The sequence below is a fragment of the Giraffa tippelskirchi genome, chromosome 6 (genome assembly GCF_054371585.1).
Source record: "Giraffa tippelskirchi isolate mGirTip1 chromosome 6, T2T-mGirTip1v1.2.pri, whole genome shotgun sequence".
Classification (NCBI taxonomy): Eukaryota; Metazoa; Chordata; class Mammalia; order Artiodactyla; family Giraffidae; genus Giraffa; species Giraffa tippelskirchi.
In genome coordinates, this window is record NC_137280.1 from 127,747,165 (window position 1) to 127,761,023 (window position 13,859).

General features: G+C 39.9%; 1 long non-coding RNA gene across 1 annotated transcript; it reads left to right on the forward strand.

Moving 5' to 3' along the window:
• Positions 1 to 2,507: 2,507 nt before the first annotated feature.
• On the forward strand, positions 2,508 to 13,450 carry LOC145511454 (uncharacterized). The gene is made up of 2 exons (XR_014057872.1): positions 2,508 to 2,670; positions 13,290 to 13,450. It is a non-coding gene; the product is annotated as an uncharacterized LOC145511454 (long non-coding RNA).
• Positions 13,451 to 13,859: the final 409 nt, after the last annotated feature.

Consider the following 13,859-nt stretch of genomic DNA (forward strand, 5'->3'; position numbering starts at 1 on the left):
AAATTTAATGAATAATTAGGAAATTGTATTTCTTTGGCAACAAATTTTGACCATATTCAGTTTTATAGTGAGACAGAGTATCTGGAGCTATGCATAAAATATGTGTATCTGCATTTGTGGGTATGCATACATACGTGTATACACACATATATAAATACACTACACATGTATATCAGTATATGTATCATTCCATTTATACTAGGAATGAGCCTCCCAAAATTTTGTATTCCCAAACTAAAATGGTCCTATAAATGATGCTTATGTATAGGCTACAGTCCTAATTTATGCACAGGAAGCCAATTCATGAACAATTATAAGCAGAATATCAACGATAGCCATTATCTGGCTAAACACTCACACTTATTAACGAGCATGTAGATCCCTTCTTATAGTTTTGGGTTGGCATGTGTGTGGACAGAGGGATTAAAAATGTCAAGTTCATTTAATAAGCAATGGAAAGCTCATTCTTTATTTTTTTTTTAAATTCAAGGGACAAGATGTCATTCTAAGAACTTTGGTCTAGAATCACAAGGCTCTGAAGGCTGGAGTCAAATGTCTTTGGATATTTAAAAAACTAAAAATCCTCTCTTTTGTGAAAAAATTTCCTACTGGAAGGAAAAACAATTTGGTAGAAATAAAAGTGACTTTGGAGTCAGCTAGACTTAAAGTAGAAATTTCCACTTTCTACATACAAGCTGTAAGACTGTATCTCTGCCTTCATTTCCTTGTTCACCAAGTGAGGATAGTAACGCCTCCAGAGGATTTTCGTAAGATTAAATAAGAAAGTATTTGTAAATTATTAAGCCCAGCAGTTGACCCATTCTATCATCCATTTGTTTATTCATCAGACAAGCACTGAGTGCCATTATATGCCAGACCCTGTGTGAGGTGGAGACACAGTGAATGAGGCAGCCATGGTCCTCCAGCAGATAAGCTAGGTTAAGATGATGATGAAATAAATCAAGTGAGATAGACAGCAAGTGATGGGGACAGTTGTTAGCACAGTTCCCATGAGGAATACAGTGGTATTGGCGGGGAAGGGAGGGCAATGGGAAAACAGAGGCCATTACTATAGTCTGGGTGGGGATAATGGTGACTTGGATGAGGGCAGTAGCAGTAAAGATAGATCTGAATATTGTAATATTCATTCTCTTCTCCTAAAATTTCCCCAAAAAGAAAATTACATCACTGAATAATTTCCACTAAGTAGAAATTCAAAGGAAGAAAGTAAAAATGCTTCTTAAGTCTGATGCAGGTTCTTAAGATCTCAGAGCCTCACAGCCTTTCTTTCTATGGGTTATTCTTCTTTTGGAACAGACCTTGAGCTTAGATATATTACTATGACAAATGGGTCTGCTTTAGATTTGATTATTATTTTCATTTAGTATTGCTTGTCCAGGCAATATTACCAAATTATTTTTGGTAATAAAACTTTTCAGAGATAATATATATCAAAAAAGACTGAATGTTCTCTTTTTCCTTTATGGATAGTCACTCAGTTGACTCACTGGCAAACAAATTTAATCACAGAAATTACCTGGTGTTGTGTTGTGGTCCCTCTGCCACACGTAAGGGTGATTCTTGGTGGCTTGCTGGCATAGTGACAAAAACCATAGGTGAAAGGCCTGTGGCAGGACGTGTTACACATAAAAAACAGGTCTCAGTTCACATCCTCTCTTTCAGTCCTAATACTGTCTTAATTTGGAGAACAGGCAATGAAGACCCAACCCTCAGTTCATTTCCTAAGACAGCAGGCCCAGAAACGTGTTCTCTCCATAGGAAGTCTGTTGGGTATCCATGTACTTAAAAGCACAGACAACCTACACATCTTCTACCTTTGCACTTCCTGACTGGAGACCATCTTTCCCCAGCTGCCTTTATCTTGCTTGGAGTGTGGATCTCCAATACCATGCTAGCCTCAACTTGTCTTAGATGGTTATTTAATCTAAGGAAACCAGTTATCAGTGATGTGTGAGCAACATTTTATACTTGCAGGTATGATCAGATAAGGATTGCTTGCTATTTAACAATTCTAATTGCCTTGGAATAGACTCAGAAGCAATACTGGAGGGTAATCACTGAAACGGTCTGGAATAGCTCACCCCTCGCCCTCCCTATTTCCTTCCCTCCTTTATTTGTCTATGTGTGTGTGGCTATACATATAACTGCATTTGTGCGCACCTTAGCATGGCCTTGTGCATTTCTGCAGCTGATGGCTATATCAAGAGATGCACACATTACGCAGTCAGCTATTCGCTACCTAACCCTAACCCTTTCATGGGTAAAATTAACTGGACGTGTTCCTATTTTTTTTATTAAATGATTCAACCTCTGATGCACATGCCAGAAAAAACATCATCAGTATAGTGTGGTGGGAACAGCATGGGCTTTGGAATCAGGCTGAACCAGGCTGGGTCAGGGTAGTACACAGTAACTGGCTGATCTCAGGCACAATAACAGGTCATAATAGCACATAATGTAAAGGAATCTTGTGAGGATTCGATGTCATAGTGCAGTGAAGTAGTTCAGAGTCTGGCACAGAGTAGGCATTCAATAACCATTTTTATTACCACTACAAATTGCCCCGATTCATCTGGATGGAATAAGGAGTATAGAAGAAGTGCTTTTGGCTGAAAATGAGTTTCCCACAAGGATCTACTAATGACTTTGGTAAAATATCGTCTCTTGTGTATAATTTCTGCCTTGGACCTGCTTTGACACACTGCTAAGTGTTCCTTTATCTCATTTTTGGGACAGAGAGTGTGCCTCAGTCTTTGTGTATCCTCAGTGTCCTGCAAAGTGTCTGCTACATAGTAGGGACTCAATACATGTTTGTTGAATAAAAGAATCAATTCTTCAGGTGGATTCTTTACCACTAGTGCCACCTAGGAAGCCCTATTTTTCTATAATCTCCTGAGCCTCAGATGCTGAAAGGTTTGAAAAATCAGAAATGTTTTAAAATGGAACTTAAAAAAAATGCTCATCAACTTTTAAAGCTGTTCAATATGATGCATGTGTGCTCAGTTGTGTCTGACTCTTTGCAACCCTGTGGATTGTGGCCCACCAGACTCTTCTGTCCATGGGATTCTCCAGGCAAGAATACTGGAGTGGGTTGCTATTTCCTACTCCAGGGGATCTTCCTGACCCAGGAATTGAATCTGAGTCTCCTGTGCCTCGTGCATTGGCAGGTGGATTCTTTACCACTGAGCCACCTGGGAAGCCTGTTCAATACAGTATCATTGAACGAATACTAAGTGGCTGATTCATGTTGAGGTTTGACAGAAAACAGCAAAATTCTGCAAAGCCATTATCCTTCAGTTAAAAAAAAAATAAATTTTAAAAAATTAAAAAAGTTAAATTTTTATAGTTTTCAGGCACCTAGATTTAAAAGCAATTCCGAATAATCTCCATTTTCTTTAAGCCAAAGGGCTTCCTTGATGGCTCAAATGGTAAAGAATCCACCTGCAATGCAGGAGACCAGAGTTCTATCCTTAGATCGGAAAGATCCCCTGGAGAAGGAAATGGCAACCCACTCCAGTCTTCTTGCCTGGAGAATTCCATGGGCAGAGGAGCCTGGCAGTGGGCTACAGTCCACAGGGTCCCAAAGAGTCAGATGTGACTGAGCTATGGGTCAAAAATCTTTAAGCCAATCCATTCTTGATCTGACTTAAAAATTCAGAAACATAATTTCATAGACAAAAGATTTTGCTAATTTTTCATAGTCAGATTCCCATAGACATAAAAAATAGTATTTTTAAAAATCTACTTAAATGCATTTAAACTATAGTTAATAATACTGTGCCTCAGAAGGTAAAGAGTCTGCCTGCAATGTGGGAGACCCAGATTTGATCCTTGGGTCGGGAAGATCCCTTGGAGAAGGAAATGGCAACCCAGTATTCTTGCCTGGAGAATCCCCATGGACAGAGAACCCTGGTGGGCAACAGTTCATAGGGTCAAAAAGAGTTGTACATGATTGAGCGACTTCACTTCCTTTCCTTTTTCTTTAATAATACTGTATTGTACATTTGAAAGTTGCTAGGAGAATAGATCTTAAAAAATTTGATCACAAGAAAAAGACATTTTGTAAATATATGTGGGGATGGGTGTTATTTGGATTTACTGTAGTAATCATTTCACAATACATACAAGCATGGGATCATTATGTTGTAATGTATTGAAACCAATGCATTATATGTCAAGTATGTCTTTTAAAATGTATTTTCAGTTAACATTTAATAGAGAAGCAACTAATCAACTTACTAAAGCAGCAGCAGCAGCAAAGCGTAGTAGAGTGATATTATTAATTCTTCAAGATGTTCACATATTCTTAGACTTGAATGACAAAACTGCCCAGAAGGAAAGGCTATGTTACCTGTCAACAGATGCTTCCTGAGATTTTTAGGAAGAACTTTCAGGAGGTTGAGGTAGTGATGGTGGCTGGGAGAGGGGGTAAAAGCATGAACACAAACGCAAGGTATACTCGGGGGCAGGGGGGTGGCTTTTGTAACATCAACCCAAATCAAGTAATGGCCACAGAACATAATCAAATTAATGAGAAAAACAATCAGCTAAACTACAAGAGTTCTTTCCCTTTGTAGCAATTCTTTAGAAAGACATGTTTTTCTTGTTTCCTTTTTCTTTTATGAATTGCTGTTTCCTTCTCTTATCTGTCCCATCTGGAGAACTGGTACTTACTCTGAAAACCCCAGCTCCCGTATTTCCTCCTCTCCAGAGCTGTTCTTAATCTTCCTCTTCTCACTGCCATGCAGAAGAGAAACCCGCCTACTCAGCACTTTGAAATGTTGCATTTGCAGCAGCTTTGTCTTTTTCCTCATGAGACCAGGGGTCAGCAACCTATGGAGCATGGGTCAAAGCTGAACCACTGCCCATTTCTGTTTAGTCTATAAATTGAGAATGTATTATACATTGCCAAGAAATGGAAAGAAAACCAGAAGGAGAATATTTGATGACATGTTAAAAACAAGATGAGAGTCAATTTGTATTATCTGTGGTTACTTCCACGCTACAATGGCAGAACTGAGTTGTTGTGACAGAGACCATATATAGTCCACAAAACATAAGATTATTATCCAGCCCTTTGCAGAAAAGCTTGCCACCAACTGCTCTGTGGGGAAGGCTCATCCGTCACAGTCATGTAGCCATCATGTCCTGTTACCATAGGCAGAGCACGATGCCTCACACTTCACACACTTTATCTTCCTTAATCTTCAACAACTCTAAGACAGAGCTGCTGCATGATTTCCATTTTATAGATGAAGCAACCAAAGCTCAGAGATGTTGAGAAGTTCTCTGAAAGTTATATGAGTAGCAGTTTGTAGATATGTGATTCAAATCTAGGTCTGTCTGCCTCCAGAGGGAATACACAGGGTCATCCTAATCATCATCACCCAAGTCCTGAGGGCAGTACCTGGCACTGGAATAAATCAGTTACATTCCTTCCTGTTTCCCTCAACTATACTCCTCCATTCAGAGCAAGGCACTCCAACAGAACTTTCATGAGTCTTCCTGAGCAGAGTGAGGGCATTACTAGTAGATGAGTATATTAATCTATTAATGGCATGTGTTGACATATCCCTTGAGCCAGACTCTGTGCCAGGGTTGAGATACAGAAATGAAGGAGCTTGCCATCTAGAGGTGAATTCTGGGCTCTGTATCCTGGAATAAGGAGGCAGAAAACTCTTTCTGGATCCTATCCAGCAGAATAGTTGAGTAGCAGATACGAGATTTCATGGAAGCTTCATGGTAAATGTTCTCTTGCTTCCATAGGGAAGTCCTGATTGATTTTAAGTGTTTTCCCCTCACGGGGAAGATGTGGTGGTCAGTTCATATAACACTGTGCTTGCTACCACAATAGTAAGGGTTTTCTACTTTGCCCACGACTTCATCTTCCCATGCCTAGGAAGGAAAGGGCTACCCTTTCCATGTCCTCAACGCTACTTGGGCATTTACTGGGATCCTTTCCCTGGTGGTTCAGACAGTAAAGAGTCTGCCTGCAGTGTGGGAGACCTGGGTTCGATCCCTGGATGGGAAAGATCCCCTGGAGAAGGAAATGGCTACCCACTCCAGTATCCTTGCCTGGAGAATCCCATGAACAGAGGAGCCTGGCAGGCTATAGTCCATGGGGTCGCAAAGAGTCAGACACTACTGAGTGACTTCTCTTCTTCTTCTTTGGAATAAAGTGATTTTTCTTTAATGACCACAAATTGCCTGAGGGCCCAAGGGAAGGGGGAGGAGGGAGTGGGTGGGGGATCTATTAATTAGTTTGTGACCTGGTCACTTAAAACATTTCCTATGTTTTATTCTCTTTACTTGGAAAATGAGGATAAAAACAGTTATTAACTTGTAGGGTTGCTATGAGGATTAAATGAGACAAAGACAAGGATCTTTTGCACTGTAAGTTCTCAAATATTAACTGCTGCCATGACCATTACTCCTACCAATGTTCTAACTACTGCTAACATAATATTACTAAATTCTAGAAATCTAGTCTTAAAAAAAGCTGACAGAGCCAGGCTTTGGACATATGCTGAGTGCTGGGAAGCATGCTAAGCAGTAATGGCATCACTACAGCAGTTTCATAGTGTGCTTTTTGTTGGAATATTTTTCCATGCACAGTATTATCTTGAGATCCCTTCCTGAAGCCCCTTTGGTGTCCAGTTTAAAGGGATTAACTGGAAACCAGGTCTTCATTCTTTAAAACCATGGGCCCAACTGGCACCTCTAATGCTACTTTCTGTATAGTCCCTCAACACCTCACCAAAGCTCTCAACCCCAGCGGAACAAAAGGCACTGCCCAAATGTGTATCCACCTTCTGGTTTCATCTTGCTCAGGGATCTTCCTTCAACACAAAGCCCTCACCTGTGGATTCTATAAGTTCCCAATGGGGCCTCAATTGTAAACCTTACTGCACAAAGGCTTTGTGAGCCAGCTGTATTTGTGTTACCTAAAAGTTTGTTTGGAAGGACTAATGCTGAAGCTGAAGCTCCAATACTTTGGCCACCTGATGTGAAGAACTGACTCACTGGAAAAGATCCTGATGCCTGGAAATATTGAAGGCAGGAAGAGAAGGGGATGGCAGAGGATGAAGTGGTTGGATGGCATCACCAACTCAATGGACATGAGTTTGAGCAAGCTCTGGAAGTTGGTGATGGACAGGGAGGCCTGGTGTGCTGCAGTCCATGGGATCACAAAGAGCTGGACAGGACTGAACAACTGAACTGACCTGACTGAAAAGCTTGCTAAAAATGCAGAACCTCTAATTATTATATCTTCCTCTTGAATTGATCCCTTGATCATTAAGTAGTATCCTTTTTTATCTCTTGTAACAGTCTTTATTTTAAAGTCTACTTTGTAAATATATATGCAGCCAACATAGGAGAAAATACCTTCCTGTATAAGGCAATGTATAAGGCAAACACCATCCTGATTGCACCTGATCTCATCAATATATAAGGCAAATGTTATATACAGCCATAAAAGAAGAAATTGACAGTAATACAATAATAGTGGGGGACATTAACATTGCACTAATATCAATGGACAGATCATCCAGACAGAAAATCAATAAGGAAACACAGGCCTTAAATGACATGTTAGACCAGATAGACTTGATTGATATTTATAGAGTATTCCATCCAAAAGCAGCAAAATATACATTCTTCTCAAGTGCACATGGAACATTCTCCAGTATTGATCACATGCTGCTACTACTGCTAAGTCGCTTCAGTCGTGTCCAACTCTGCTACCCCATAGACGGCAGCCCACCAGGCTCCGCCGTCCCTGGGATTCTCCAGGCAAGAACACTGGAGTGGGTTGCCATTTCCTTCTCCAATGCGTGCAAATGAAAAGTGAAAGTGAAGTCGCTCAGTTGTGTCTGACTCTTAGCGACCCCATGGGCTGCATGGAGACCACCAGGCCCCTCCATCCATGGGATTTTCCAGGCAAGAGTACTGGAGTGGGTGCCACTGCCTTCTCCGGCTGGGCCACAGTAAATTTAAGAAAGTTGAAACCATATCAAGTATCTTTTCTGAACATGCTATGAGATTAGAAATCAACTACAAGAAAAAAACTTAAAAACACAAACACATGGAGGCTAAACAATATGCTACTAAACAACCAATGGATCACTGAAGAAACCAAAGTGGAAATAAAAAATACCTAGAGACAAAGGAAAATGAAATGTCATCCAAAACCTATGGAACACAGAAAAAGCAGTTCTAAGAGAGAAGTTTATAGCAATACAGTCTTACTTTAGGAAACAAGAAAAATTCCAAATGAACAACCTAACCTTACACTTAAAGCAACTAGAGAGATAGGAACAAACAAAACTCGAAAGTTGGAAGAAGAAAAGAAATTATAAAGATCAGAGCAGAAATATAAGAGACACAAAGAAGACAATAGAAGATTAATGAAACAAAAGCTGGTTGTTTGAAAAGATAAACAAAATTGAGAAACTTTTAGCCAGACTCATCAAGGAAAAAAAAGGAAAGGACTCAAATCAATAAAAATGCACAATCTCCAGGCCTAAGCAGAATGACTGAATCAGAATCTACATTTTAAGATGATTCCTGGGTGATTTATATGTACATTCAGAATGAGAAGGACTGCTGCAAAGCAAAACTCACTTAAGAAGGTAAGATCTAGTCTCAGGAAACAGGATCTATGGTAGGATCAAGATGTGAGCATAGCAGAAGGCAAGTGATTCCTCCCATCACCCATCTGAGAGCCTCACTCATTGGAAATCAGGTGCTACACTTGGGGTTGAGGAAACCCCAGGTAGTGCTGGATTCAAATTTGAGTTCTAATAGTGCTCACTGTGCATCATCTCTGAGCACTTTCTCCTTCTAAAGATCTCAGCAAAAGCAGGAGAACATTTAACACTCAACAGCAGCCTTTTTATAGATTACTTTAGCTTAGTGCTCAAACACACTTTCTCTTGTTGCAATAAACACAGAGAAATAAATAGGACTTGATTCCCCCAACATCTTTGAATTCCCATGAAAGCAGAAATGAGTTAACAACATACCTTTGGCAAGCTCTTGCCACCTACATTCTGAAGACAGCAACATCAGTAACGAAACTTTCTCATGTTCTTCAATTATTTATGAAGTACTTTTGTATAATTCTTTGAGCTGAGATTTAGAGGTGGTCAGGAGGGAATGTTATTATGATTCCAGTTGTAAGTAAGGGTTCAGGGAAGTCATCTGCCTACACATTGATGGGAAGATGCTGAGCTTGAGTTTGTGTGAATCACTTCCACAACCACACACAGTATGGACCACCTGGAGCCTGACACTGAGCTATGGGAAGTTACATATGAGCTTTCTTTGCATCACCTCCACAGGACAGGCAGACTTCATTTGACTGCACTTTATTGCTTTCACAGATACTACATATTTTTTTTTTTACAAATTGAAGATTTGAGGTGATACTGCTTCAAGTGAGTCTATTGGCACCATTTTCCAACAGCCATTGCTCATTGCATGTCTCTGTATCACTTTGGTAGTTCTTGCAATATTGCAAACTTTTTCATTATTATTACATTTCTTATGATGATCTTTGATGTTCCTGGTATGAGTCACTGAAGTTTCAGGTGATGGTTAGCATGTTTTTGTTTTTTAGCAGAGAATTGTATTAAAGTACATGCTTTTTTAAGACATAATGCTACCACATGCTTAACAGACTACACTATAGTAGTAGCTCTGTAACTACTATAAAAGATAACTTTTACATGAACTGGGAAACCAAAAACTTGTGACTCGGTTTACTGTGATACTTTCTTTGCTATGGTGATCTGGAACAGAACTGAAAATATCTTGGAGGTATGCCTGTACTACACCTTGGTACTGTTTTGCATTTGAAGAAGCAGACCTTTAGCCTATCTGCAAGTCACGTGTGATCTCCCAGTCCAAGTGGCAGAATCTGGGTGCAGATGCATCCAACTCCAAAGCTCAGGATCTTAGCTGTGAAATTGCTTTCTCTCTACAACATTCAGGCAAGGGACGAGGTACTTCCTCATCTGCTTTAGAATTGTAAGGCAAAATGTTATGAGAAGGCAGAATTTTTAGACAAGCAAATGCCTAATCAAGAATAAGAGGAAGTCTGCTCTGTTTCCCATTTCCAACCCTTTACCAGTTAACAGAAAAGTTCTACCTTTTCCTCTGTTTCTTTTGTGATTTAGTATCAACCTGAGGCAGAGGGGACAACCCAGAAAGAATTAATCAAGGGTGATGTATGGATGTGAGAGTGGGACTATAAAGAAAGCTGAGCACCGAAGAATTGATGCTTTTGAACTGTGGTGTTGGAGAAGAGTCTTGAGAGTCCCTTGGACTGCAAGGAGAACAGTCCATCCTAAAGGAGATGAGTCCTAGGTGTTCATTGGAAGGACTGATGTTGAAGCTGAAACTCCAATACTTTGGCCACCTGATGCGAAGAGTTGACTAATTGGAAAAGACCCTGATGCTGGGAAAGATTGAGGGTGGGAGAAGAAGGGGACAACAAAGGATGAGATGGTTGGATGGCATCACTGACTCAATGGACATGAGTTTGGGTAAACTCTGGGAGTTGGTGATGGACAGGGGGCCTGGCATGCTGCAGTTCATGGGGTCGCAAAGAGTCAGACACGACTGAGCGACTGAACTGAACTGATGTCTCAGAGACTTGTCCCAGATAAGGCTAACAGCAACACAGATAATATGAATTATTATTAATAATAATAAGCAATGCTTTTTCCTTAAGTGCTTACCATGTACCAGGTACCACGCTAAACACTTTATATGTATTAACTCATTTAAATCCTTTAGTCACACTGAGGCCAGCATAAAAATCCCCATTTTGTAGCTGAGAAAACTGAGGATCAGCAAGGTGGAGAGCACTTGCCAAAGCTGCATGGCTATGTTAAGGTGAACCCAGATATGTCTGACTCCACAGCAGAGGTTCACAATCACCTTGTGATGGACACTCAGAGGTCATTTATGCAGGTGGTGGTGTGTTCTACTACCACTTAGACTAGATAAAATAAGGCAATTAGAGAGAACTGAAACTTCTGGATAAATATAACCATGGGGTTCTTTAGCTTTTTAAGACAGTGATTCAGACAGTGGTGCTCAAAATTGCCCCTGGGTCAGAATCACCTGAAGGCTTGTTAAAACACATATTGCTGTCCTCCTCCCTTGCCCCTCCTGGTGAGTTTCTGCTTTTGTTGGTCAGGAGGCCTGAGAATTTGTATTTATAATAAGTTCCCAGGAAGGGCTATTTAATTTGCAAGACCCAGAGCAAAGCGAAGATACTGGGCTCCTCATTCAAAAAGCAAGGAAAAAGTGCCATTAATTAAGGTCCTAAAAGTTAAAACTGTTTCCTTTCTACCATGGTCCCTCTCAACTAGTCATAGGTGTTTTATTTGCCATTAATGGTCTAAAGAAAAAGTAAAGTCAACAGCATGAAGTTTACTGTTCACCTGTAAATTGCACAATGCCAATTTTAAAGAGTGCATAACTCATCTGTGGAATCATTGAAATTATATGACTTAATCTTTCATGGTTTGTCTCTCACTCTCTACATATATATATACACACACACACATACATATACATATATACATATGTTCCATTCTAACCAGAAGAATGGAACTGCCTCACAAAACTGAGTCCATTATTTTAAATTTCACTTCTTAATATATTTGCATTCTACCAACTTTCTCCGCTTTTGAGTTACTGATGGATAAGGAAGCTCTGAAAAGATAAGGAACAACAGGTTTCCTTCTCTCTTTCCTTTGAGTGTAAGCAGTTGGCTAATTCACAAGTTGGAGAAGATATGATAAGGTTTCCTGGTGGATTGTTGTTCTTGGAATGCCATTGCTTTTTTCTGGGTTCCAAGAAAGTTCTAGTTCAAATAGAAAGTGTGACCTCTCTGGGCTGTCATAGCCCTTCACCTCCCTAACTTCCCACATTTGATTCAGTTGCAAACCTAACATGCTTACCTTACACTTGCTTCAAATCTTACTGAACTCTCACACATGTGGGGTTTCCTGGAATTCTGTGCTCATGGGATACTGTGGATGCTGTCTTTGAATGGGGAATCTACCCCCACCAACATTCTGCTGTCCTCTTTTTCCACTGGAATTTAATTACAAAAAAGAATTTCATAATGGCAACAGCATCAAACCAAGTATGAGGCCTTTCTTAGCAAGAGGGCCCTGCCCAGGTGATAATGACAATGCTGGTCTGGGGTCCACAGTTTTAAGAACCTCTGATTCTGAAACTTCTATAATGTTCCAGTTGACTCCAAATGTATATACTCAAGGTCATGCAAAATTTTGCTTCTTATCCCAACAACAAAGGCTTCCAAAGTTTTTCGAAAAGAATCAGATTGCTTCTCAAACAAATGACTCCTACAAAATAACATTTTAATAAGCTAAAGGGCAAGAAAATAAGAAACATCCAAATTGAATTTGTTAAAAAATACATATGGTATTCCAAAACTAAGGCTTGAGGCAAAATTTGAATCATATTTTACTGAACCTAAGAGTTTGGGAAAACACTGCAAGATACTCAGCTGGATTTGGGATGCCTGAAGCATTCTCTATTTCTAGAATTTCATTTTGGTGGGTTAGATCCTGACCTAAGCTTATTCCACCAAAGGGTATAGGATTTCAATCGTGTAGAGAAGAGGCTGTTTCCACAGTTAAAATTCTTATTTCTCATTAATTTTCACTTACTTTTTTAGGTTAATATAATTAGCTCAAGTTATTTCTGTCCTCTTAGCAAGGAAGAATTTCCCTTTTTTTCACCCCACATTTTTTTTTTGTCTTTGTGGTGTGATCCAAGGATAAGATCTGCAAGTTTCAAAGCAAATTCCCTCAACTCTGAAGCTGATTCCTTTCACCTTGACAGAATAATATTTTTACTCCCAGCAAGTGTGAACATTTATAACAGATGTATGGAAGCAGATTTTGTTTGAGAATGAGCTCACAGGTGAGGTCTGCTCCACAGAAGTGCAAAGGAGATCCCAAATCGTAGCTATTACATGTGGATACCTGGGTACATGCACATCTTTCTACCCTGTTGGTTCAGTGCAGCTAAAGATTGAAAGGATTAATTCAGGGGTTTTCACTTATTTTAAGTTTATGGGTTTGAACCATTAGCAAATTTATGCATGATCAAAGCTGTTCCTTCTTTTCTGGGAAAACTGTTTTCCCTACACTGTTTCTGTCCTTTTGGATTTTGTTCAAATTTGCTAACATGCTGCTTTAATCTGTTTTCCTACACAGTTCTTTCAACTCTTAGGGCCCCAGTAAAAGAAGAGGAGGAGAAAACACAGCTTCTCAAGTCTACGATCTTGAAAAAAGAACATGACCTACATTATGATGGGGCTTTTATATACTGAGTTTGAAGTGATCTGAAACAAGAGGCATAAGCAGCCTTGTCACTAAATTTGTGTGACCTTGGGTAAACTGCACCACCTCCAAGGTTCAGTTTTTTATGAATAACATAGGACTATCACCTCTTATCCTTAAACAAATGTTCTTGAACTCCAGATTTGTGTTAGATTCCAGGCCCTACCTTCAGAGTTTGATCAAGTAGTTGTGTCAGAGACCCTTCCTGTTCACTGAAAGAAACTAGGGTTGTTTGGCAAAGCCAAAAGTAGAAGTGACATGCATGACTACTTTGCCAAAGTGTTTCACAGCTGCTGCATGCATATCTAAATGCCCTTCTCCCTTTGTCAGGTGACCCTGGAAGCCATATGTTCCAGTGATAAACCTCCAAGATGGAAAAAGGATGGAATCGTTGCTTGGAAAGGAGTCACTAGACTCCTGGTAGACTTTAAGTAAAAGATGAAC